A 22,487-nucleotide genomic window follows, 5' to 3' on the forward strand; every position below is an offset into this window, starting at 1 on the left:
AAAAGGCAATGTAAGAATCCTTAGATTGGGCCATCTACTAAGGAAAGAATTATATTAGAGAAGAGTTTACAGCTGATTATGATTCATTTATAGCATGAATTATATCCTTGGAGTACAATGTATGAAAGTTCCTGTAGTAAAGGCTGGACCCATGGAAATTTACAAAAGTATTTGTTGCATCTTGAGTCAGCATCTCTTCATTGACTTTGACCCTGCTGAATGTGATACTACTTAAAATGAAACATAATCTTTGGTTTTGGAAGTACATAAATATATATGACACAGTTTTATCTGTTTAATATAGGCCCTAAGAACTGCATTGTTTGATGAAAAAGAGTACATATGACTGGTAATTTGTGTGGGACCATATGCATGCAGAAGATGGGGGAAACCAAAGAACTGGGACAAAAAATAACCTTCATGGGGCTTCCCTGGTGGCGCAGTGGTTGGGAGTCCGCCTGCCGATGCAGGGGACGCGGGTTCATGCCCCAGTCTGGGAAGATCCCACATGCCGCGGAGCGGCTGGGCCCGTGAGCCATGGCCGCTGAGCCTGCGTGTCCAGAGTCTGGGCTCCGCAACAGGAGAGGAGCCCGCGGCCAGTGAGAGGCCCACATACAGAAAAAAAAAAAAAAAAAAAAAACTTTCACGAAAATAAAATATTGCACACAGTTGACCAAAAGCTCAATTAAAATTCACAGCTTATGGTCATTAATTATATTAAACAGACTTCTAGGACTTTATCAATATTACATGATATTTTCATTAAAAAAAATCATTTTCTATTTATTTGCATTCTGGATAAATGGAACTTACATGTAAGCATGCAGCTAAATTTACCAGCTTCAGATTAAGCAACAAATACATAATGGCGAATGATGGGAGTGGCAAATAAAAAATCATAAAATCTAAGAATTTTAGAGCTAAAAAGCCCATTTGAAATTAATGAGTAAAATAATTTCAGAAAAAAAAATGTCCTTACAGGAAATAAAAAGATAATCTTTCTTTTGGGAGAGAGATGGAGAATGGGGAGGACAATCCTCTCTTATAGTATTTGGTTTATGGTATAAGATCTCAAATCTAGCCAATGGAAAGCCTCTACTTCTGGACACCTATACAATTTGGCATTTCTTTATTACTCTTCTTGAAAGAGATTAGGAAGATATATTCCTTCTTTGGTAGGATGAATTACCCAAATTTTTATAAAATAATTCTGGTCTCTGCTCAACCTAGAATATCTTCAAAACATTGAATTTTTTAAAAAAGGAATCATTTGGTTATTCTCCTTTCCTTTTTAGGAAGGCTTAAATATAAGTGAAGTTTATAGAAGGTGTAAAGCAAAGGTGACAAGCCAGCTGGAAAAGTGAGAAACCAAATGTTGTCACCTCTAAGTCTTAAGCAATGAAACACCCTTATTCCAAATGTTTGGAATTCTTATTCTAAAAAAGGGAATCAGGAAATCCTATAATGGTGGCCCTTAAACACCAATCTAAACAACTAAGTTGAATCTAGATTCAGATTTTCCCTTTCCTAGTTCAATGTGCTCTTAATCTTATCCTATAAAATGAAGAATACAAAGAAACGTATTATATAACATTCTCAACATCGGCCCTCAGAATATTTAAATTACTCTTAGACTTCCTATATAGAACAGGAACCAATCAAATATTATATACATTCAATTCTCATTATTCACAGTAGCTATGTTCTACCAAGTTTCTATGAACAATGAATTAGCAAATATCAAAATTTGCTTCCAGCAGAAATATAGGGTTAGAGTCCTCCAAGACTCTGATCACAATATTTTTGTCTAGTGATTAATGTCTAAACTTTTTTTATTTGTGCTTCTGTTTTAAAACACACACACACACACACACACACACAATTCATTAACAGTGAACTCATGTCCAACTATAACTACACTATAACTCATGCCTGAGTAAAGCTCATCTAACAAACCTATTTTCTCCATAAAGCAATTATAGTCTTTGTGTGTTACGAACCCTGGATAGCACTTTGACGCTGCAGTTGGGGACCATTTTAAGCAAAAGTACGGTATTTGTTACCATAACAAATAACTAAAGATGTTATACGTTTACTATCTAAAAGCTGAGACAAGAAGGCAAACATAATCTTGTTCGACTTTAGCAGGGAACGTGCACATTGGGCAAATCAAATCTTTTGCCACTCTGCACGTGTCTGCAAATGACTACAAAAGCACTGCAACTGTTGATTTTGGGGTAGCGAATACAATTTAGTGAGTAGGTTAATTTACAAATACAGAATTCATAAATAATAAGAGTCAACTCTACTATTATGAATGATTCAGTCTTACTTTTCTCCTGCTCAGTGAATCTTGGATACCTAGGATGCTACCCGATTAAGTTAATAATAAAGTTGTCTCCTATATACTTTCCTTTTAGAAAATATTCGTATTTACAATAAGTCCCCTACCTATGAACGAGTTCTTTTCCAAGAGCGTGTTCAATAAGTCCAATTTGTTTGTTAAGTCCAACAAAGTTAGCCTAGGTACCCAACTAACACAATCGGCTATATAGTACTTTACTGTAGTAGGTTTATAATACTTTTCACACAAATAATACATAAAAAAACAAACAATCACAAAAAATAAAGAAAACATTTTTAATCTTACAATACATTACCTTGAAAAGTACAGCAGTAGCAGCTACATCACTGCTGCTTTTACGCTTGCTTCTGGACATCCTGGCCTTGAAATAAAGATACTGTTCTACTGTACTCTATACAGTACTGTACAGTAAAGTACACAAAAGCACAACCACTTGTAGAGGATGCACGCACATGACAAGGTATACCAGACACATGAACTAACTTATGTGATTGGACATGCGAACACATGTTCGCATCTTTGAAAGTTTGCAACTTGAAGGTTCGTATTTAGGGGACTTACTGTATTAACACAGTTGTCTCCTATATACTTTCTTTTTAGAAAATGTTCATATTTACAGTATTGTATATTTTCCACGTGGGAAATCCCTAATGCACACTTCCTGAGATAATTTTTCTCTTTCATCACACAGACTGATAGCCATTTACATTGTAAAATCCACATTCAGTGACAGGAGATATGTTAAAGCAATTAAATAATCTAGATGTCACAGGATACTTAAAGTCTTCTGATAGTGTAGATTTAAAAAATGATGCAAAAAGGCAAGTATAACATAATTTAAAATTTCTTCTTTTAAAGAGTTTTTTTGGTGTGGACCATTTTTAAAGTCTTTATTGAATTTGTTACAATATTGCTTCTGTTTTACTTTTTGGTTCTTTGGCCACAGGTGTGTGGGATCTTAGGGATCACCAACCAGGGATTGAACCCACATCCCCTACATTGGAAGGTGAAGTCTTAACCACCGGACTGCCAGGAAAGTCCCTCAAATTTTTTTTTAAAAAGAAGGGGACTGTTTTACCTTCCGGTTGTTGTTTCATCTATATTTTTATTTTTTCTAACATATCTGTTAGTTTTCTAATCTTATTTTATTTTTTACTCTTTGTTATTGTTCTACTCCTTTTTTTCTTCTTTTTTTTTTTTTTTTTTTGCCACCCTGTGCAGCTTGTGGGATCTTGGTTCACGAGCCAGGGGTCAGGCCTGAGCTTCTGCAGTGGGAGCTCTGAGTCCAAACAACTGGACTAACAGAGAACCTCAGACCCCAGGGAATATTCATCGGAGTGAGGTCTCCCAGAGGTCCTCATCTCAGCACCAAGACCCAGCTCTACCCAACAGCCTACAAACTCCAGTGCTGGAAGCTTCAGGCCAAACAACCAGTAAGACAGGAATGCAATCCCACCCATAAAGAAAAAAAAAAAAAATGAAGCAACAAAAATAGTCACAGATGAAGGAGCAAGGTAAAAACCTATAAGACCAAATAAATGAAGAGGAAATAGTACCATGTGTAAAATAGATAGTTAGTGGGAATCTGCTGTATAGCACAGGGAGTTCAGCTTAGTGCTCTGTGACGACCTAGATGGGTGGGAGTGGGGTGGGAGAGGGAGGCCCAAGAGGGAGGGGATACAAGTATACATATAGCTGATTCACTTCATTGTACAGCAGAAACTAACACAGCATTGTAAAGCAATTATATATCAATTAAAAAATAAATTTAAAAGATTAAATTAAATTTTAAAAAAAGAAGGGAAAGAAGAGAGATATATGCTAGAAAGTATTATATTTGACAATCTATGTTTGAGTCAAGTATTTTCTGCAGATGATTTTAATTTTGCTCATTGTGATTTTCTACATTTTTAAAAAACACACTGCCCTAATCATGTGTTATTTTGGCAAATAAAAAAGCTAACATAAATACTAATTTGAAAAGATATGAAAGACTTTTGCCCTACCTTGAGCCATATCTAGACAGAACAGAATCTGTCCATCTTTGAAAAAAAAAATACTTTGATTCAAAATTAAGAAAATCTTCCTCATCCTCTTTATTTCTCATTCTCCACGTCTTTGTTTTGTCATTTTGTTATTTTTCTTCTTCTGTTTTTCTATCTTCTCTGTCTCTGAAAGGAGCCACTAGCATCACAGATGAATTCTCTACCACACTGCATTTATCCTAGACTAAATCTTCCCTCAATATTCCAGGTCAGTATTAATTACTTGAGGGGCTATAAAACTGAGACAGTAGTCAGTAGAGAAGACTAGAAATGACAGCTGAGAAAGATAGAGGAAGAGGTGATAACTGATAAAGATTGGTCTGGAATAGACCAGAGGATGCCTACCCAGAGAGCCCAGGAGAGTAGACGGAAGGTTACCCTTGAGATAGGAAGGGTACCTTTGAAACTGTAAGCAGGAGAGAGTAAAGAAGATTTTGACAACCTTCAGAACACATATTTTTGATATTCTCTTTCATAGGAGGCAAGATCACAGGTAGTTAAGCAGGGAGGAGTTTGGGTAAGGCCTTGGCAAAGTGGTGAAAATATAAAATAAGAGACATGAGAACAATAAGCAAAACAATTACTCAAGGTCAAATCAAATGAAAAGAATGCTGACCAGTGCTGAGGATCCAGCTGCAACTGGAAACCAATCATTTTGGCCATCTCTCTGCACCGTTAAACAGTGTTCTCTAGCCAGATTAGCAACTATGAGCAGATGGTCCATTTCTTCCCCTACCCCCATTCTCTTTTGTGTATTAGCACCTGAACTTTGCTTCCTTCCATCCCGAACCAACTTGAACTCCACATTCAATCACTTGTAATCCTCAGGAGTCAATAACCTCAACTCCTCCCCCTTTGTCTTTCTGTGGTTCCTGCTCTGCAACTCTTGGACCTTGGGTCAGTCAGAATGGAAGATGAGAGTGCATTTTTTATTCAATATTTATTGAAGTATAGTTGATTTACAATGTTGTGTTAATTTCAGGTGTACAGCAAAGTAAGTCTGTTATACATATATTTAAATTTTAGAAATTTCCACTGCTATAGGGCAAGGATGGTTAAGTATCTGGGGATTTCATGAGGGATGACTGAATGGAATTTACTGGTCTCAGAATGCCAAAAGATTTTTTACCCTGTTTAGATGGTTGGAATGGGCTGAGAGTCTACAAAGGATTCAGGGCCCAGTTAACAGCTGCTGCTAGGGTCAGTCTATCTGGAGGCTTCACCCTGAAGGAAGGAAATTTCTCAAGCCTGGTTAGGTCTGTAGCAGGAAGGCTATTCTAACATTTCATACTTTATATTATTTTTTTCCTGGACAGGTACAATGTCAAATTGTCAAGAATACAAGCAAAATTCAAAACAAAAAAGATGGAAGATGTAGATTTGGGAAGAGCAGGTTTAAAAAAAAAAAAAGGAAACCCCACACGATGACTTCTTGATTAGAAATAACAAATGTAATGACGGTTTTAACCAGAATTAAAGGGAAAATATCAAAATAGATGTTCTCTCCTTTTAGGTTTCATTCTTCAAATCCTCTGCAAGTTTCCAAGTCATCCCTTCCTTTAAATATTTCATTTTATTTTCTCATCTGGGCCTGAAGTTGCAAAAGGCAAATATGTAAAAATGTCCTGAGTTAATTACAACTACCTAAATTGTGATAGTTCTAGAAATTAGAAGAACTTGGGAGTGAAACTCTATCAACTCCCTAGAAGAGTGATTAATATGCAGATGACATCAACTTAAGAAATGTTTCAAAACTCTTCAGAGATTAACTGAATTCACTGTGTGGTGGGCATTGACATGTACTATAGTTTTGAAGTAAGGACTAGGTGATCATATAAGAAAATAACAATAGTATTGTCAGCAAACTTTTTAATAATATTAACAATACCATTATTAACAACTTTTGTTAAGCCCCTTTGGATACATGATTTGAAATAATTATCTCAAACCCTTTATGAGATTAGTTTCTTGTATCCAGATAACCGAGGTTTGGGAGGTGGTCTTGCTCAAGGTCAACCACCTACTAACAACTGTGATTAGAATCTCAGTCAATTGACATTAAAGCCAGAGTCCATTTTTATCCCATTACACAAAGAGGTCCACTGGGCATGACTTCATGCCCATCAAGACCCCTAAAAAATATGATGCGTCCTCTGAAAACTAGAATTTTACTTTCAACAGAAGTCTAAGAGTGTCCAGTGGATTTTGTAAGCCAGAGACATTTCTCCCTTCTTGATTATTATGACCAAAATCTAGTAAAGCATCTGCAGAAAATTACAACTAGAAAACTCACAGGAGAGATCGGTTGAAGATGGTGGAGTAGAAGGATGTGTGCTCACTCCCTCTTGCAAGAGCACCAGAATCACAACTAACTGCTGAACAATCATCGAAAGGAAGACACTGGAACTCACCAAAAAAGATACCCCACATCCAAAGACAAAGGAGAAGCTGCAGTGAGATGGTAGGAGGGGTGCAATCACAATAAAGTCAGATCCCATAACTGCTGGTTGGGTGACCCACAAACTGGAGAACACTTATACCACAGAAGTCCACCCACTGGAGTGAAGGTTCTGAGGCTGACATCAGGCTTCCCAACCTGGGAGTCTGGCAACAGGAGGAGGAATTCCCAGAGAATAAGACTTTGAGGGCTAGCGGGATTTGACTTCAGGACTTTGACAGGACTGGGGGAAACAGAGACTCCACTCTTGGAGGGCACACACAAAGTAGTGTGTGCATCAGGACCCAGGGGGAAGGAGCAGTGAAAACATAGGAGACTGAACCAGACCTATCTGCTAGTGTTGGATGGTCTCCTGCAGATGCAGGGGGTGGCTGTGGCTCACTGAGGGGAAGGACACTGGCAGCAGAAGTTCTGGGAAGTACTTCTTGGCATGAGCCCTCCCAGAGTCTGCCATTAGCCCCACCAAAGGGCCTGTAGACTCCAGTGCTGGTTTGCTCCAGGCCACAAAAAATAGGGAGGGAACTCAGCTCCACCCATCAGCAGAAAAGCAGATTAAAGTTTTACTGAGCTCTGCCCACCAGAGCAACAACCAGCTCTAACCTCCATGAGTCCCTCCCATCAGGAAATGTGCACAAGCCTCTTAGATAGCCTCATCTCCCAGAGGGCAGACAGCAGAAGCAAGAAGAACTACATTCCTGCAGCCTGTGAAACGAAAACCACATTCACAGAAAGATAGACAAAGTGAAAAGGCAGAAGACTATCTACCAGATGAAGGAACAAATAAAACCCCAGAAAACCAACTAAATGAAGTGGAGATAGACAACCTTCCAGAAAAAGAATTCAGAATAATGATAGTGAAGATGATCCAGAACCTCGGAAAAAGAATGGAGGCAAAGATCAAGAAGATGCAAGAAATGTTTAACAAAGACCTAGAAGAATTAAAGAACAAACACCTACAAGAATTAAAGAACAAACAAACAGAGATGAACAATACAATAAGTGAAATGAAAAATGCACTAGAAGGAATCAATAGCAGAATATCTGAGGCAGAGGAACGGATAAGTGACCTGGAAGACAGGATGGTGGAATTCACTGCTCTGGAACAGAATAAAGAAAAAAGAATGAAAGGAAATGAAGACACCTAAGAGACCACTGGGACAACATTAAATGCACCAACATTTGTATTATGAGGGTCCCAGAAGGAGAAGAGAGAGAGAAAGGACCTGAGAAAATATTTGAAGATATTATAGTTGAAAACTTCCCTAACATGGGAAAGGAAATAGCTGCCACCCAAGTCCAAAAAGTGCAGATAGTCCCAGGCAGGATAAACCCAAGGTGAAACACGCCAAGACACATAGTAATCAAATTGACAAAAATTAAAGACAGAAAAATTATTAAAAGCAACAAGGGGAAAATGACAAATAACATACAAGGGAATTCCCATAAGGTTAACTGCTGATTTCTCAGCAGAAACTCTACAAGCCAGAGGGAGTGGCATGATATATTTAAAGTGATGAAAGGGAAGAATGTAAAACCAAGATTACTCTACCCAGCAAGGATCTCTTTCAGGTTCAACGGAGAAATCAAAAGCTTTCCAGACAAACAAAAGCTAAAAGAATTCAGCACCACCAAACCAGCTCTACAACAAATGCTAAAGGAACTTCTCTAAGTGGGAAACACAAGAGACGATAAGGACCTACAAAAACAAACCCAAAACAATTAAGAAAATGGTAATAGTAACATACATATCGATAATCACCATAAATGTGAATGGATTAAATGCCCCAACCAAAAGACAGAGGCTTGCTGGATGGATACAAAAACAAGACCCATATACATGCTGTCTACAAGAGACCCACTTTAGACCTAGAGATACATACAGACTGAAAGTGAGGGGATGGAAAAAGATATTCCATTCAAATGGAAATCAAAAGAAAGCTGGAGTAGCAATTCTCGTATCAGACAAAATAGACTTTAAAATAAAGAATGTTGTAAGAGACAAGGAAGGACACTATATATTGATCAAGGGGTCAATCCGAGAAAAAGATATAACAATTATAAATATTTATACACCCAACATAGGAGCACCTCAATACATAAGGAAAATGCTAACAGCTATAAAAGAGGAAATCGACAGTAATACAATAATAGTAGGGGACTTTAACAACTCACTTACACCAATGGACGGATCATCTACACAAATGGACAGATCATTCAGAGAGAAAATTAATAAGGAAATACAAGCTTTAAATGACACAGTAGACCTGATAGATTTAATTGATATTTATAGGACATTCCATCCAAAAACAGCAGACTACACTTTCTTCTCAAGTGCGCATGGAACAGTCTTCAGGATACATCACATCTTGGGTCACAAATCAAGTCTCGGTAAATTTAAGAAAATTGAAATCGTATCAAGCATCTTTTCTGACCACAACGCTATGAGGTTAGAAATCAGTTACAGGGAAAAAAACGTAAAAAACACAAACACATGGAGGCTAAAGAATATGTTACTAAATAACCAAGAGATTTGATCAGAAGAAATCAAAGAAGAAATAAAAAAAAATACCTAGAGACAAATGATGATGAAAACATGACGATCCAAAACCTATGGGATGCAGCAAAAGGTGGTCCAAGAGGGAAGTTTATAGCAATACAAGCCTACCTACCTCAAGAGAAAAGAAAAATCTCAAATAAACAATCTAACCTTACACCTAAAGGAACTAGAGAAAGAAGAAAAAACAAAACCCAAAGTTAGTAGAAGGAAAGAAATCATAAAGATCAGAGCAGAAATAAATGAAATAGAAAGAAAGAAAATAGCAAAGAACAATAAAACTAAAAGCTGGTTCTTTGAGAAAATAAACAAAATTGATAAACCTTTAGCCAGACTAATCAAGAAAAATGGGAAGAGGACTCAAATCAATAAAATTAGAAATGAAAAAGAAGTTACCATGGACACCACAGATATACAAAACTTCATAAGAGACTACTACAAGCAACTCTATGCCAATAAAATGGACAACCTGGAAGAAACGGACAAATTCTTAGAAAGATATAACCTTCCAACACTGAACCAAGAAGAAACAGAAAATATGAACAGACCAATCACAAGCACTGAAATTGAAGCTGTGATTAAAAACCTTCCAACAAACAAAAGTCCAGGACCAGATGGCTTCACAGGTGAATTCTATCAAACATTTAGAGAAGAGCTAACACTCATCCTTCTCAAACTCTTCCAAAAAATTGCAGAGGAAAGAACACTCCCAAACTCATTCTCTGAGGCCACCATCATCCTGATACCAAAACCAGACAAAGACACTTCAAAAAAAGAAAATTACAGACCAATATCACTGATGAATATAGATGAAAAATCCTCAACAAAATACTAGCAAACAGAATCCAACAGCACATTAAAAGGATCATACATCATGATCAAGTGGGATTTATCCCAGGGATGCAAGGATTCTTCAATATATGCAAATCAATCTATGTGATACACCATATTAACAAACGGAAGGATAAAAAACATATGATAGCCTCAATAGATGTAGAAAAAGCTTTTGACAAAATTCAACACCCATTTATGATTAAAACTTTCTATAAAGTGGGCATAGAGGGATCTTACCTCAACATAATAAAGGCCATATATGACAAACCCACAGCAAGCATCGGTCTCAATGGTGAAAAACTGAAAGCACTTCCTCTAAGATCATGAGGAAGACAAGGATGTCCACTCTCGCCACTATTATTCAACCAAGTTTTGGAAGTCCTAGCCTCGGCAATCAGAGAAGAAAAAGAAATAAAAGTAATACAGATTGGAAAAGGAGAAGTAAAATTGTCACTGTTTGCAGGTGAAGTGATACTATACATAGAAAATCCTAAAGATGCCACCAGAAAACTACTAGAGCTAATCAAAGAATTTGGTAAAATTTCAGGATACAAAATTAATGCACAGAAAACTCTTGCATTCCTATACACTAACAACAAAAGATCAGAAAGAGAAATTAAGGACACACTCCCATTTACCACTGCAACTAAAAGAATAAAATACCTAGGAATAAACTACCTAAGAAGACAAAAGACCTGTAAGCAGAAAACTATAAGACACTGATGAAAGAAATCAAAGATGACACAAACAGATGGGGGGATATACTATGTTCTTGGATTGAAGACCAAAATGTAAGGCCAGACTCTATAAAACTCTTAGAGGAAAACATAGGAAGAACACTCTATGACATAAATCACAGCAAGATCCTTTTTGACCCACTTCCTAGAGAAATGGAAATAAGAACAAAAATAAACAAATGGGACTTAAAGAAACTTAAAAGCTCTTGCACAGTAAAGGAAACCATAAACAAGACAAAAAGACAACCCCCAGAGTGGGAGAAAATATTTGCAACCAATCAGTGGACAAAGGATTAATCTCCAAAATATATAAACAGCTCATGCAGCTCAATATTAAAAAATCAAACAACCCAATCAAAAAATGGGCAGAAGGCCTAAATGGATATTTCTCCAAAGAAGACATACAGATGGCCTCTTGGCACATGAAAATATGCTCTACATCACTAATTATTAGAGAAATGCAAATCAAAACTACAATGAGGTATTACCTCACACTGGTTAGAATGGGCATCATCCGAAAATCTACAAACAACAAATGCTGGAGAGGGTGTGTAGAAAAAGGAACTCTCTTGCACCGTTGGTGGGAATGTAAATTGATACAGCCACTATGGAGAAGAGTATGGAGGTTCCTTAAAAAACTAAAAATCGAATTACCATATGACCCAGCAATCCCACTACGGGGCATATACCTGGAGAAAACCATAATTCAAAAAGACACATGCACCCCAATGTTCATTGCAGCACTATTTACAATAGCCAGGACATGGAAGCAACCTAAATGCCCATCGACAGACAAATGGATAAAGAAGATGTGGTACATATATACAATGGAATAGTACTAGGCTATAAAAAGGAGCAAAATTGGGTCATTTGTAGAGATGTGGGTGGACCTAGAGACTGTCATACCTAGTATAGTAAGTCAGAAAGGGAAAAACAAATGTCGTATATTAACGCATATATGTGGAATCTGGAAAAATCGTACAAGAGGGAAGAGATATGGGAACATATGTATATGTATAACTGATTCACTTTTTTATAAAGCAGAAGCTAACACACCATTGTAAAGCAATTATACTCCAATAAAGATGTTTAAAAAAAAGAAAAGAAAAAAAGAAAAATGGTACAGATGAACTGGTTTGCAAGGCAGAAATAGAGACACAGATGTAGAGAACAAATGTATGGAAACCAAGGGGGGAAAGCAGGGAGGGGGTGGTGGAATGAATTGGGAGATTGGGATTGACATATATACAGTAATATGTATAAAATAGATAACTAGTAAGAACCTGCTATGTAAAAAAATTAAATTAAATTAAATTTTTTTAAAAAAAGGAAGAAAACTCACAGGAGCCCTACTAACATTCTAAAAAAGAAAACCTCAATGACAGCTAGGAGAGGAGAAACCCAAGAGTGTGCAGGCAGGGAATTAATGAGAGACACAGCCTGTCTGATTTTCATGCAAGCAAACGACATCACAAATGTTTTCAAAGTTCAAGTTGCAGTGAATGAGGTAATGCTGTTTGGAAAGTGAAATAAACATGACTTAGGTTTTGCTCTGGAAAGTTGATCTCCCCCACCCTTTTTCATTTTCCTATTCTTTTTCTCTGTGTCTAAATTTTGAATTCCTTATCCTGTTAAATCAAAATTGTCTTCTCAGGCTTCCCTGGTGGCGCAGCGGTTGAGAGTCCACCTGCCAATGCAGGGGATACAGGTTCGTGCCCTGGTCCGGGAAGATCCCACATGCCGCAGAGTGGCTAGGCCCGTGAGCCATGGCCGCTGAGCCTGCGCGTCCGGAGCCTGTGCTCCGCAACGGGAGAGGCCACAACAGTGAGAGGCCCGCGTACCGCAAAAAAAAAAAAAAAAAAAAATTGTTTTCTCCATTCTCATTTTGCCTAGTCTCTGTGAAACACTTCCTTGGGCCTGCAGATTTTCTCAAGACACTTCTGCTGGGACAGACACTATTTCTTGGCAACGCTGGTGATTTTAAGATTGTGGAAAATAATAATGTTGGCACATCCAAGGTGGAAGAAAAGGTAAGATAGAGGAAGAGAAGGAAGGACGAGTCTCCTGTTCAAAATAATCTTGATTTCCAACCAATAACACTGTAGAAGTTAAGCATTTTCATTGTCTTAACCATTTCATAAGATTTTTTTTCTCTGTTTTGGAATGTGCTTTCAACAGTCATGCTGTTTTCAGATGAACTGAAAGGAGTACTGTGTCATAGGACAAGTCATAGCATATGACTGGAGAGATACAAAAGATGCTTTATTTAAACGTATGTTTGTCCTGGCAGATGTGGAAACCTATGTGTACAGAATCCACACTTCGCCCCAGTGCTCTGAAAGCCACGTACATGACTTCTCTTTTTCCACCCCATTTTTGCATGATGCAAAAATGTCTGTTGGACAAGACCAACTGTGTGACAAGTTGTGAGCTTTCTTTATGTGACCCATCTGTCTCACCAGGACCTTTCACGTGAAAGTTGTTTTTCCAGATATAAGTGGCTGATTTGTCCCTGCCCATGACTTTGCTGAAGATGTCCATCATGTAAAGGTCATCTTCCGAGTTTCCATCTATGACCATGACAACTTTAATTCCAGGGTAGGTTAGCCTTTTCACAGATTGCAAACATTTCCGTAAGTAGTCTGGATCTTCTTGATGCGCAGCAATGCAAAGAGCAACAGATTTGTTCAAGTTAACGGGAATATTTCAGTATTTTTTCATTTTTCAGTGCTCCAAAAAGGCAAACAGGTTTTGAATAAGGAAGTGTAAAGCTAAAAAGGCACCATATGGTCCAAAAGATAAATAGTAATCATCTGTATGGATAAATTGGTAGCCAACAATATAAGAAACGATCATTCCAGTGAGGAGAGAGGCTCCAAAGAGCGTGGTTCCAGATATTCTCAGGAAACTTAGAAACTTCTCACAATGCATCTGTAAAGTAATCACATGATGCACTTGGTTAGCCACTCTTGTCCCATGCTTGTTATATACATAGTATCACAGGGAGAGCATTGGACTAGAAGCATTCCAAGTGTTCTAACCCTGAGTTTCTTTCCTTTTTTTAAAAAAAAACTTTTTATTTTATATTGGAGTATAGCCAATGTTGTGATAGTTTCAGGCACACAGCAAAGTGACTCAGCCATACATATACATGTATCCATTCTCCCCCAAACTCCCCTCCCATCCAGGCTGCCACATAACATTAAGCAGAGTTCCCTGTGCTGTACAGTAGGTCCTTGTTGGTTATCAATTTTAAATATGGCAGTGTGTACATGTCGATCCCAAACTCCTTAATTATCCCTTCCACCCACCCTTCCCCCCTCATAACCATAAGTTTGTTCTCTAAGCCTGTGAGTCTGTTTCTGTTTTGTAAATAAGTTCATTTCTTTTTAGATTCTGCGTGTAAGGGATATCATACGATATTTCTCTTTGTCTGACTTACTTCACTCAGTATGACAATCTCTAGATGCATCTATGCTGCTGTAAATGGCATTATTTCTTTTAAAAGACTGAGTAAATTCCATTTTATATATGTACCTCATCTTCTTTATCCATTCCTCTGTCGATGGACATTTATAACCCTGAGTTTCTCACCTTAGTAGCTGTGGGACTTTCTACACCTCAATTTGCTTATCTGCAAAACAGGTATAAGGATGCCCTTTCAGCACGCCTCAGAGGACTCTTTCAAACATCAGATGAGATGATGGTGCAACATACCACTGAAAATCATAATGTGTTAAACAAATATACAGATGCAGTGTTTTTAGTGTATTAGATGATCTTTCTAAGGATGCACTCTATGTATGGGGTCATAGATAAGTGTATAACCTGAACTTCCTAACAAGCAAGACACTTTCTTCCCGTACCATGGTGTTCCCTCACCCCCAATACTGACCAATGAAAAATCCACAGGTTTTGCTGAATTTCCCATGTGTAATTCCATCTCACCTCTTATTCAAATCCCTCAGCTCACACTTTTTCCATGCACCCAGCTGAGGTTAAAGATCAGAATAACTGGATTCTCGGACTAGCTCTTCCATCAACTACCTGTATAACCTTAAGCCAGTCACTTTATCTCTCTGGGCCTCAGTTTTGTTTTGTTTTTTTTTATTTTAATTTGTTAAATGAGGGAGTTTAGCCTTGATTATTCCCAAAGGCTCTGTTGACATTAAAAATACTTTATGCCTAGATATCCTGCACAGACTTCTATCAAACCCCTGCGATTCTGAATTGCGTTTCTTTGTTTGATGGCTGTATCCCCCATCCCCCATCACTGACACCAGCTGGTTAGATTCTGGGGATCAGGAAACTTACTGGAACAGTAAGCACACAATGAATGTTAGTAGAAATAAATCATAAATGAAAGAAGAAATAGCACCATGCTTAATTCCAACAGGTGAGTTTCCCATCTTCTTAAAAGATTTAACACATTAGACCTGAAGCAATTTCAGTTCTTAATAATAGCCAGTTTTGTGCTCCTCCCTTCAGATTGTATGAATAAGGTTTTGAACAACTACTGTATAGAAGGATCATATTTTCTTTTTTAATTTATTTTTTATTAAAGTATAGTTGAATTACAATGTGTTAATTACTACTGTACAGCAAAGTGACTCAGTTATACATATATATACATTCTTTTTCATATTATTTTCCATTATGGTTTATCACAGTATATTGAATATAGTTCCCTGTGCTATACAGTAGGACCTTGTTGTTTATCCATTCTATATATACCAGTTTGCATCTGCTAATCCCAAACTCCCACCCTACCTTCTCCCACCACCACCCCCTTGGCAACCACCAGTCTATTCTCTATGTCCCTGATTTTGTTTCTGTTTCCTAGATAAGTTCATTTGTGTCATATTTCAATTCCAGGTATAAGTGATATCATATGGTGTCTTTCTCTTTCTGACTTACTTCACTTAGTATGATAATCTCTAGTTGCATACATGTTGCTGCAAATGGCATTATTTCGTTCTTTTTTATGGCTGAGTAGCATTCCATTGTGTATATGTACCACATAGAAGGATCATATTTTCTGTATTTCCCAAAGCATCTCCAATGCTGAGTATAGAAGAGGTGCCTAGTAGGTCTTTTTGATTTTGTCTTTCTTTTTGGTTTCCTGGGCCCAATTCTAATGAGTACAGCAGAGGGGGTTTTTCACATCTAACAAACAGTTCTCAGGACACCACCTTGGTGTCCTACAATTTAACTCAATTCTGACACTGTCTTCCCAGAGATAGTATCTGATTCCATAGGTTAAGTATTCAGTCCTACAAGACTTCCCTCCTAGCACTTCAGATGCCCATCCAAATCTCAGGTGGTTACCTGTACTTTTGAGCAACAGGCTATAAATCTGAGGTCTCCAAGACCCTCTTTTGTGTATGCGATGAATTTGCTAGATTGGCTTACATAACCAAACAAACACAAACCAAACAAACCCTTTTACTCACTACATTACTGGTTTATTGTAAAATAACTCAGTAACAACCACACGGAATAAATGCATAGCGCAAGGTGTGGGGAAAGTGCACAGGCCTTCCGTGTCCTCTCCGGGCACACCACTCTCCCCAAATCTCCACATGTTCACCAACCCAGAAGCTCTCTGAAGCTTCTTGTTTGAGTTTTTAATGGAGGCTTCATTACATAGGCAAGATGGATTACTTCATTGGCCATTGGCCATTATATTCAATCTCCAGCCCCTCTTCCCTCCCTAGAGGTCTGGGCATGAGAGTGTATATTCCAATCTGTAATCACATGGTTGGCTCCACTGGCAACCAGCCCCCATCCTTAGGTGCTTTCCAAAAGTCTCCTTATGAACATAACAAAGACACCTCCAATGTTCTTATCACTTAGGAAATTCCAAGGGTTTTAGGAACTCTGTACCAGAAATGTGACAAAAGCCAAATATATATTACCTATTATAAATCACAGTATTCCCATTTTTTTTCTCCCACTGAAGGTTATTTTCTTCCTCTTCAAAGAATGAACTTTTATGAGGAACATAATTGGTATAAATGCAGTGTCCCCATCTTCAATCATTCACACCAACTTCAGGGTTTTGTCATTTTTACATAGAATTAATATTTTCCTTTAGTTCAACTAGTTTTTGAAAGCTAAGTACATTTATTTTCAATGGTACCTTAGGCTAAACAATTGTTTCTGCAAAATCTCTTGCTGGATATGCTTCATATTTATATTTTCCTGGTCCACATTAAGACTTCAAATTGAATGTGGACATAACACTTACTAACATCTTTGTTGTTACTAGTTGTGTGGCCACATCACATCTATTAAAAAAGAAACAATATGCCCAAAATGGAGTCATCTGTGCTAAGCCCTTTGTCAGCAAACTGAGACTGAATAACTAACCTAATTGCAGTTTCAACCTCTCCCAGAAATGTGACTAGTCAGTCTGGAGTTACCTGGTCAGCACTAATGATGTAATCTGTGATAGATATCCTCCTTACCCCAAAGGAAAGTGACCTTGCTTTAAACAATCCATTCTTTGCTACAGACATTCTCTTCCCACCTCCTTCTGCCCATAAATGCCTTAGATTTTGTATAGCTCCTGGAATCTCTTTTCTACTTGTTAGGTAGGATGCTGCCTGATTAATGAATCATTGAATAAAGCCAATTAAATCTTCAAATTTGCTCAGTTTTTTTTTTTAATAACACATCACTCAGCTCCAAGAGGCATTATTTCACATTGTATTCCTTAGAGTAACTATAGTGTGGAAAAAACTCTTCCTTTCTTCCTTTCTAGGTTTTTGGTTGGTTAAACAATTAAAATGACATGAGACAGATTAACAAGAGAAAAACAAAATTAATTATGTACTTACAGGAGTCCGCAAAAGATCTGAAGGCTCAAGAGGTATCCAGGTAATTGAGGCTTATATAAGATCCTGAGCTAACGAAGAGGTAGGACTCTGAGTCAATAAAGGGGAGGAAGGCCATTTACAAGAAAGCATAGGAGATGTTTGGATCGTAGGTCCTAGAGAAGATGGGGTAGAAAATCTACATCACGAAAGCACAGAGAAAGTATCTAAGTTTTATCCAAGGAGCTTTGGGGTATATTTGGTATTGTCAGAAATCTAGAGTAATTATTTTTTGAAATTTTCCTTCTTTTTCTTAAGTGTAGGGCAATCATACTTCCAAGGTCCTGATTTTGACAACATCTGCAAATCTCTGCAGGAAATAGGAAACAATTGAAGTGTACTTTCAAGTTGCTCTCAGAGTTAGGCTTTTGTTTCTCTAAAGATTCAAGTTTCAAATAAATCTTTCTAACTCCTATCTAAAGTTGGTAGAATTTTCTGAAAGTGGAGGTAAAAGGGCTTTATAATTTAGATCTGCTGCTGTCCAGGGGACATGAATTATCTGCAGTGGGGGGTCCAGGATACATCTGCAAAGGACATTGCGTAGGAAAGCCTGGAGCTAACAGAGCCTGATTAAAGAGACCTGGAAAGTAGGAGTAGTTGTAAGGGGAAGCAAAATGAACCCTATCACCCATTTTGGGTGAGTCTGATAAATTTACTTTCTGGATGTTTTTGTATTTACATGAATAACCTGTACCTGGAGATCAGGCTGGAGGGCTCTCTGAAAATATTTTTAAAGAAAAGGAAATCAAAACAGGCTGCTGGGTATTTAAGAGATTTTTCTGGGGAGGTTGGAGAAGTTTTGGATTCTAAGGGAATTTGCTGAGGTAATGGGGCTGGATTTTAAGTAAGGGGGTTGTTCAGATCAGGGACCCAGAGACCCAAAAGATCTTCTGGAGGGTCAGGAGCAGGGAGTGGGAGAGAAGGGGAATTTACATTACATGTGGACTTTAAGTTTTGTTCTTAGTATAATTCTTGTTTTTTTAATCTTGTTAAGGAAGTCCGTAACCATTATACTCCTTTGCATACAGTTTTCAACATGGTCTTTCCATAAGTACCAATAAAACAATTGTTTAGGGTGAGAGGTCTCTCTATTTTTTTTCTTTTAAATATAGTCAATTCAAAGGATTGAATTGACCAGTTGGATCTACTAATCTCAATAACTACTCAAACCAATAAGCTTTTTTATGGCTTAACCATGGGTGCAACAGGCATCCCAGAGGAGAATACAAAAGATACAGTCCTCACAAGATCCAAAAATTTTACTCCCAGAGTTAACTTAAGAAAACAAAGACCTTCATTGTCATAGGCAGTAAGAAGGGTGTAGTGAAAACAGTCTCTTCTGTTTCCCATGAGAATGTGAGACACCTCCAGTCACAGATCTGCTAACCTGTCACACGAGGCAGGCACTGCTAGAATGGGATTTTCTAGCACTAACAAAGACAATGAAGGTTGACATGACAAAGGCCGCTTGTGGACTGGGACCCCTGATAAAAAATTCCCCTGAGAGCTGCCGTGATCAGACAAGATGCTGCTGCTTGTGAATTTATGTCCCAGAATCCCAGTCTACTCCACCGGCTGCCAAATGCACATCAGTATGTGCGCCTTCTGGCTGATAGAGATCAGAGGAAATTTTCTCATTGAGAACAAGAAACTCTCAGCATTCTCATTTCACCAAACCCTGCAGGCAGAGATCTAGAGACTGACATGGTAAGAATCTTTACCTTCTGTTGGCTCGTGTCAGAAGTCCCACTATCTCAACTATAGCAGCCCCAGAGAGAGCAATGGACAAGTTGAGGAACAAATTACAAGAAAGTAAAACTTCTTCTTTCTTCCCTTACAGGTTCTTTTGTTGGTTAAACAACTAAAATTATATAAGATAAATTAACAATAAATTAGTCACTTCCTTACAGCAGCCCCATAAAGATATGATGACTCAAAGGGCAGCCAGGTATTGGAGGCCTTATAACATTCTGAGCTAAGGAAATGAAACACATAGGAGTCTGGGGTTACAGGAAAGGAGGAGATGTTTGGAAAACAAAAGTTGCCCTGTTAAGGCAGATAAGTTTCTTACGCACAAAGGTATCTCTGGTAATAGCTCTCTTCCTGGTATAAGATCACTTTCCAGTGCAAATTTAGGCAATGGAAGGGGAAGTAATGAGCTTTTCCTGAATCTGCTGGGTTTTAATTGCCTTTAGCTCAATATAATCCTTATGCCAAAGAGACATATTTTGGGATGGCAAATTCTACTCCTCATCATACATTGAGGTGATGCTGAGTGGATACCCATTACACTTTGGGGAATCTTAGTGTGACTACTCACAAATTGTGTTTTCTCTTTTTCTTATCACAGACCGCTTGATGTGGCTATAACATTCCAGCCTTATGGAAATATGAGAAAGGTCACTTCCAATAGGGACTTTTAAAAGACAGAAGGTGGGCCTCGTGCAATCCCTCTTTTCCTTCCACAGAACAGAGCTTCTAGGGCATTCAACAAGCTTCTAGGGCATTTCAGAGTCCAAAGACAGAGGGAGCTTGGTCCTTAAATTTCCACACAGAAAGGGACAGCACTAATCAGGAATACTCACGGAACCCAGAAACCTATTTACTCACTAGATTGCTGGTTTATTATAAAAGGATATAACTCAGGAACAGCCAGATAGAAGAGATGCATAGGGCAAGGTATGGGAAAAGGGTGCAGAGCTTCTATGTTCCCTCTGACTGTACCCAAATCTCCACATGTTCACCAAACCAGAAGCTCTCTGAACCTTCTCCTTTTGGGTTTTTATGGAGGCCTCATTACAGAGGCATGATTGATCACATTGACCATCGGCAATCCAACTCAGTCTTGAGCCCCTCTCCTCCCCAGAGGTCTGAGTGTAGGACAGGAAGTTCTAACCATCTAACCACATGGTTGGCTCCACTGGCAACCAGCCCCATCATTAAGTGCACTCCAAAAGTCACCTCATGAACAAAACAAAAGACACGTCTAACATAATAGGAAATTCCAAGGGTTTTAGGAACCTGAGCCAGAAATAGGACAAAGAGCAAATACATATTTTTTATTATAATTAATCACAATATCATAGTTTTCCCCCCATGAAGTGTTTGTTTTCCTCTTCCAAGAATGAACTCTAATGTGGGACATAATTGGTAGAATGGCAGTATCCCCATCTTCGTTCACACCAACTTCAGGGGTTTTGTCATATTTACATGTAATTAATATTTAATCTTTTCCTTTAATTCAACTAGTTTTTGAAAGTTAGATAAATTTATTTTCAATGGTACTTTGGGCTAAGCAATTACCTCTGCAAAATCTCTTACTGGAAATGCTATTTATATTTTCCTATTCCACATTAAGACTTAAAATTGAAAGTGGACATAAAACCTATTAACATCTTGGTTTACTAGCTGTGTGGCCATCACATCCCTCAGCTCCAAGTGCCACCATTCACATTCTCGCCCCTGCGGTCATCACTGAGGTGGTCCTGAGCGGGTATGCATTACACTTTAGGGCTTACTGTGACTGTTCACCAACTGTGTTTCCACTCCTTCTGAGCAGACTGCTTGATGTGGCCATGGCATTCCCGCCTTTGTTAATCTGAGACGTGCCACTTCCAGTAGGGCTTTTAAGGGGGAGAATGGGCCTCCTGCAACATCTCTTTTCCCTCCACAGTCTTGATGTACATATCAACAGGTCCTAAGGGATTGCAGAGCCCAAAGATAGAGGGAGCTTGGTCCTTATCCCCCATATGGAAGGGAGCCAGTCATCGATCTGGAATACATGCCTTGGACTCTTAATGTTAATAAGAAATGATTTCTGAGTTTGTTTCTGTGCTCCTTATGCATTTTGGGTTTAGTTCACCTTAACTAATTACAACGTAAGTAATACAAAGCAGGCTGGAGGCCAGGATTCGAGCTCGTGGACACCATTTCTCTTTATTAAATGGAGATGATAATACTTGTCAATGAGCTTTCACAGGGCTACAGTGAGGAGCAAAATCAAAGTGTCTGTGAAAGTGTTTTTTAAAAAATCAGGAACACAATTCAGTTTAAAGTATCAGCTGACACGGAAGCCGAAAGATCAACAACAAAAACCAAATGTGCGTTCCACTTCTAGCACGTATATAGGATTTTCAAAGAATGCAACAAGTACCCTGAAAAAGGTAATCATGACACAAATGCAAAGTTCAAGCTGCTGGGCAATGGTGAAATGCTGAGTTTTCAGTGAAAGGCAAGAGAGCACAGCATCCCTTGTTAATTAAAACTTCTGATCGGATGCTGAAACTCCCAAAGTATACATTAACTAATGCCTAAAGGTTCTGGGAGCACCAGACTAGGAACTTGTCTTTTCCAAGACATGAGTCATTCTCCCAAGAGTGAAAAACTTCAAGGCGACTAAAACTCTGCCTGGGAGAAGCGGAAAAGTGCGTTCTGCTTGTGTTTCAAATCACCATAGCCAGCAAAAGAACCACCTGCCATTATTCACATTTTCCTTGCTTTTATCAGCACGTGTGGACACAGAGAGTGTTCGCATAGTTCGCTGGCCACTGCTGAAGTGGGAACACCCTCTTCTATCATAGGAGTCTACAGAATGTCCTTTTTCAGCCTGGGAAATT

At 38.3% G+C, this 22,487-nt stretch overlaps 1 pseudogene across 1 annotated transcript in view; it reads right to left on the reverse strand.

Moving 5' to 3' along the window:
• Positions 1-13,924, reverse strand: part of LOC309974014 (hyaluronan synthase 2-like) — a 29,278-nt pseudogene extending 15,354 nt beyond the window's left edge. Inside the window, exon 1 of the transcript in view lies at positions 13,304-13,924. The product of the transcript in view is annotated as a hyaluronan synthase 2-like (transcript). The remainder of the gene's footprint in view (positions 1-13,303) is intronic.
• Between the last annotated feature and the right edge of the window lie 8,563 nt (positions 13,925-22,487).

The sequence above is a fragment of the Leucopleurus acutus genome (genome assembly GCF_964270905.1).
Source record: "Leucopleurus acutus genome assembly, chromosome: 17".
Classification (NCBI taxonomy): Eukaryota; Metazoa; Chordata; class Mammalia; order Artiodactyla; family Delphinidae; genus Leucopleurus; species Leucopleurus acutus.